Raw genomic sequence first — 5,683 nt, 5'->3', positions numbered from 1 at the left:
TCCCCATCTTAAATGTCTGATTTTTCTTCATCACACTGCAGCGAATACATCGTCTCAGCCAGAAAAGGTCACAGAAGGCTACCGGATGTTAAGAGAACTCAAAAGAGTTTTAAATAAACATGCTTTATTGGTTAAAAATGCTTTAGGACTGTATTTTCTGTGACACGAACCACGTGGACACACCGAGCTGAATATGGACAGCTAGCGTAGGCCGAAACTGGACATATTTCCATGTAATGTGAAGCATAAATGATGAAGTAATGTCTTAATAAATGTCTTCAGGCTGCCAGCCGATAGCTGCTGTATCTGCTGTACACACACACACACACACACACACACACACACACACACACACTGCTACATGTGAACAAAAGTCTCCCAGTAGAACCAAGCACAATCTACTCACCACTGTAGCTCTGTTGTTTTGTCAGAAGACTTTCTGGAGGCTTCGGTCAGTAACCTACAGAGACCTTCATATAAACCTTCACAAAGCTGTCTGGAGTAGCACACGAACCACCACTGAGCCGTGCATCGTTCTAGACACGTTTCTCATCTGCAACTAACAAGCTTCAGCCTTTCTATGCTGTAAATCTGTCTATAAACACAACATCTGAAATATGAGTATGTATAAATATATATATATATATATATATGACGGAAGGAGAACGTGGTGTCCGACACCTCCTGCTTCCTCACCGAGTCCTCACGTTGTTACGAAGCTCCTCTTTCTTTTTTTTCACCTTATAGAATTTGAACTCCTCTAAAACGAGACCCTACGTACTGTTTGACTGCAGGACGATCAAACGGAAGCTCCGTGCACTCGTCCCTTCAAATCTAGGCCAGCTTTCATCACTCGGTGCAGAAATTTCTATCCACTTTCTTTCATCTTCATGCAGTGTAACTAACGGCGTGGACGCCGGAGTTACGTTGCGCATAAGATACAAACGGATGGAACACGATCGGGAATTTCTGCCTACTTAATTACACGTTTCCCAGAGGCGACTCTTGCGTATCGAAATGCCTCGTGCAGGCTCCGCCCCTTCTACGTTAGAGATCGTCTCCTATCATTTTCCAACAGCTTCCTTATTGCTGATGAACCGTTTCCAGCTAGCGATAAAACAATTCCCAAAAAGTGGTGATGTTTTAGGGTCACGGTGCTGTTTCGCTTTGTATTCAAACTAAGAGACGTCTGTTTTAAACTTGACGAGGAGGATAAACGTGTGTCGTCTTTAGACGTTTCGCTTTACGTGGTCCAGGCTAGAGATGATCGATATGATACAAACAGATCCGATCCTCTCCTAAAGCCTTACCGATTTGTGTAGAAACTCTGACTACAGCCAGTTTCTATTACGTTTAATTCGTTAATCTGTTCTGGCAAAATCAAGGCACTCGACTAATACGTCTGGTCCGGCTCACATCTATAACCATTCGGAAACTCGTCAGGTTCTGGCAGTGGAGTCCTGGAGCCATGACGACGATTTATTAGTAGATTTAGAAGTCTACTAAATGAAATCGTGCACGATTACAACCGAAGCGAGCGGGTGGGAGGGGCTTTCTCTGTCCCCTGTAAATCACAGAGACGCTCGCCGATTAATTACGGACGTCTACCAGCCCGTGTATGTGGAAGAGGGCGGATCGCACGTTCTCTTGGTGCGTCTGAGCGGTTTAAAAACCTTTGGTTTAGTCTTCACCTGATGGGTGGAGAGGTAGAAAGGCGTCATAACCAGTAAACTGACCCTCTGTTAAAGGGATGGTACAGATTTCAAGCTTTATTTACCAACATGTGATTAATGACTTCTACAAAAATACTATGAGATTTGGTTTAATCACAGAGGTTTGTATTAAACCGAGTTTGCAGCCGACTTGCCCGCAGGTCCGATAGCTCCCGGTCTGGAGATCTGACCATCTGGTGCCGGAAATAAACGAAACGCTGTGTCTGTGACCTCGTTTGGTCCCGCCCCCATAATAAGCAAAATCAAAAAATTTCCACAACATTGACATGTGACATATTAAAACACTCGGGACAATGAGGGTAATTGCATCGCGGGTATTCTGAACACGTCACATGCTCATATCCTCCCGCCTCCAAAAGAATTGGCACCCTAGCATTCTAGTAGTATTCTTGTGTCAAATAGTCACACATACCCTTATGTCCAAACGCTTCTAAAAAGCACCGGCCTTTGTGAAAACTTGCATCATCCAAGCCAACATCAAAGGTTGTCATGACAAACTTTACAAATCTAGTTATGATGATGACTTTGTAGAAGCTGACATTCTGTTTTGCTTTGTAAGCTTATTATTATTAAATTTGTTAGGGACTTGATGTGCTGCAGAAATTTGAGAAAATCTTTTTGAATCAATGTTCACATCACTGTAATCCAAATAAAAAGGAATGTGTCGGTGAGACGTTCCAGCCTGTTCGCTATAGGCGGCTTACAGCAGGAACCTGCCTGAAGCTGTTCCCCAGACCCCACACGTACAGACTGAAAACACTCTCGTAGCTCGTTAGACGTGTCTCGAGTTAACTCGGGAGCTAATAAAACTCTTACAGGGTGAGCTATTAAAAGCCTGTGTGTGATCATTTACACAGTCCAGCCACCACTGAGTTTACCTGCTCGGCTGCTTCTAGGTTCTTTCTGCCAACCGTTTATTTCCTCCTTTGAATCATTAGAACAAGTTTGTGCTAGAAGTTTTAATTAATCTCACTGTTCCTGATGTAAACAGTCACAAGAAACATCCTGTTAAAAAACTTTGATAAAGCAAAGAACATCTACGATCTCATGAAGCCGGCACAAATCTGGGAGAAAACGTTAAAGAAGTTATTAACGAGAAAGGTCAAGCTGAGCGGTGCTGAGGAGGTGAGAAAGCAGGACAGAATAAAGTGCTGAAGCGAGAGCGAAACCCTGTTGCATCGCCATCATCAACGGCAATGTGTACAATGATGGATGTTTTTCATTATAAAATAAATCTCAGATACACTAAAGATTAATATTCAAACTGTTCAGGATCTGATGACTTTCTGAGGTGATGTTCTGAGTTTGTCCACTAGAGGTCACTCACGCGTCTCCCCTCGTGTCAGTCTGGTGTCGGTCGTGCGGACGCCGCACTGTTCTGCCACGCTCCATGGGGCTGGGCACTTCTTTGTGATATTTATGTGAAACATGAAGCCTGAAGGCATCTGGTTAAAAAAAAATGCTCCTGTGTATAAGTGCCTCAGATGATCTCAGGATCTCAGAGTCGCAGCTTTACTGTCTTAAATATAGCTTCTGTTTAAGACCTCAGCCAACTGTGTGATTAAGTCCTTTATTGCTACCTTTTGGCTCTGGTGTGTTCACACCCAACATTTCTGCATCAAAAGGAATTAAAATTACACATTTTCTCTTCCCGAGTTGCGCAGAAGGCGGGAATAAAAACCAGCTTGGACGAAGAGAAGCGAGAGAAATAGCAAGGAAACTCTTTAAAATCTGTGCCGAGCGGCTCGATCTTGTTTCAATCTCAGATACTGTAAAAATAAATAAATAAATAAATAAAATAAAATAAAAAGCATCCTGTGGATTGACTCAGTAATATTCAACAAAGACTTAACTTTAATATAAATAGTTCGCTCTGTCACTCTCAGTCCTGCTGCTAACATCAGACATTCATTCGTTCTTTCATTCCTGTTTGATTTCCTGCGTCTCTTTGTCTGATTTGCCCCGGGGCTGGGTGACTGAGGGCAGGAAGCTGCTCTGCAGGGGGTCAGGGGTCAGCTGGACGGGGCTTCAGTATGACACCAGAGCGGCTTTAACGAGCGTTTCACAAAGAGCTCAGGAACATCGCATCAGGGACAAACGTCTAATTATATTAAACAACAGGAAAAAAAAACCTGCATATTTTCTAGCTGTCGCAGATCGAAGAATCAGGACAAAGCCGGTACACTGGACTCGACAGATAGGAAACGGTTAGGTGATAAAAACTCTACAGGCTTTACAGACCCGGATCAGACCCACTTCGTTTCATTCTCTCTGTTTTTTTTTTTTCTTTCTGTACGTCCGTAACGTAAGTGGGACAAACGCGGACTTGTTCTTTAGCTTTATTTGTAAGTTCTGCCATCTAAAAAGCTTTGAAGCGGTCGTAGGGATTCGAATTCTGTGTCTTATCACAGAGATTATTTTGACTCGCCAATAAAAATTCATTCGAAGCGACTGAGTCAAATTCACACGCTTTATTTTTATAGTCTAGATAAAGCTCGGATCATTTTATTTATTTTTTTTTAAATCTTTCTCTATGTTTTAATGAACAAAACAATTTGATTTTGCATGAGTCGACACGTGAGTCGACTCTCTAAAACGGCACCACGGTCCACAAGCTTGTGCTGAAGCTTTAGATCAGATCGCTCGCTCCTTCGGGTATTTAACACCTGCTTCTACACCGTGACTCACCTCCGAGCTCCGTCGCTCTCACGCTGCTAAAACACATGTACCGCCTTCTGCCCTGAGGCATGACATCATTTCCTGTTTGTTTTCAGACACTGAAATGCTTTCATTAAGTATGTAACATGCCTTAAACATGCTGGACACACACACACACACACACACACACACACACACACACACACACACACACACACACTACATCTTTGCTCTCGTCTGACTCTGAGAAACTGTTAAGATCCTTCACAACAGGAAAGCTGTGTTAATGAAAGACATTTTTGTTTCCTTGGTGGTTTCCATGTTTTGCTGTTGCTGACTGTTACCACGGCAACCTACGCATCCTGGCACGTTTTATTCCTCTTATATCTCAGCAGTTTTACAACGGTTACATTTTACTTACGTTACAGCAGCTATAAACACTCGTTTCCTCGCCAGGTTCTTTTTTAATCTCTCCGTGTTAAACTGAGGGTTTATTTTTTTTGTCTTAACGCACAAATGTCTCCGTCCTGAAGAGACTCTGAGTGTCGGCCGTGACATTTAGCCTGGTCTCGGTCTTCTCCTCCCCTGTGGCTGCTCCAATCTGCTCAGTCAGTTTGCTGCATCAATATTCCCCACTTACCGGATTTAATTATTCAACATCATGTTTATTAATGACAGCAGACATCTGTAGTGCCTTTGACTCCCTCTCCCCCCACCCCCCACCCCGAGCAGACCAGCCAGAGATTAAAGACTGAAGTGTGAAAATATGACGAGGTTCACTCACTGAATCTCTCTGTTCACTCGCCGAGCCTCCGTCCTGTAGAAGAGCTGAGACAGGAAGTGACATCCGACCTCAGGGCGGGGCGACGCTCTCACGCCGTGTTATAGCGACGGCGCCGATACGAGATCGAGCTTAGTTTATTTTATTTATGTTTTTATTAACGGTGCCTGTCGGAGGTGGACACGGGCTGGAGGAGTTGAGACACGACACGTCGCAGCGCCTGATGGAGGACTGTAGAGGACGCTGTCGTTTATTTAGTGAATCGTCTGAGAAATGAAAAACACTTTGCTGGATTGTTTAGAGACAAAGTGTCAGGGATTTATTTAAGGAGTGTGTGTGAGATTATTCTCTCTGTTTACTAGGAGGAGAGGAACACAATGAGACAGGGAGTGTATCAGGGGAGTGCTGAGGCAGCATGATGCTCTGTCTCTCTCTCTTTCTCTCTCTCTCTCTCTTTTTTCATTCTCTCTCTTTGTGTCTCTGTGTGTGTGTGTGTGTCTCTCTCTCTCTC

At 43.7% G+C, this 5,683-nt stretch overlaps 1 protein-coding gene across 1 annotated transcript in view; it reads left to right on the top strand.

Moving 5' to 3' along the window:
* tiam2a (TIAM Rac1 associated GEF 2a) overlaps positions 1 to 5,683 on the top strand; it is a 68,269-nt gene that overhangs the window by 898 nt on the left and 61,688 nt on the right. The window lies entirely within an intron of this gene.

The sequence above is a fragment of the Tachysurus fulvidraco genome, chromosome 12, assembly GCF_022655615.1.
Source record: "Tachysurus fulvidraco isolate hzauxx_2018 chromosome 12, HZAU_PFXX_2.0, whole genome shotgun sequence".
NCBI lineage: Eukaryota > Metazoa > Chordata > Actinopteri > Siluriformes > Bagridae > Tachysurus > Tachysurus fulvidraco.
Note: the sequence above shows the minus strand (reverse complement) of the source record. Positions and strands in the feature narration are given on the sequence as shown.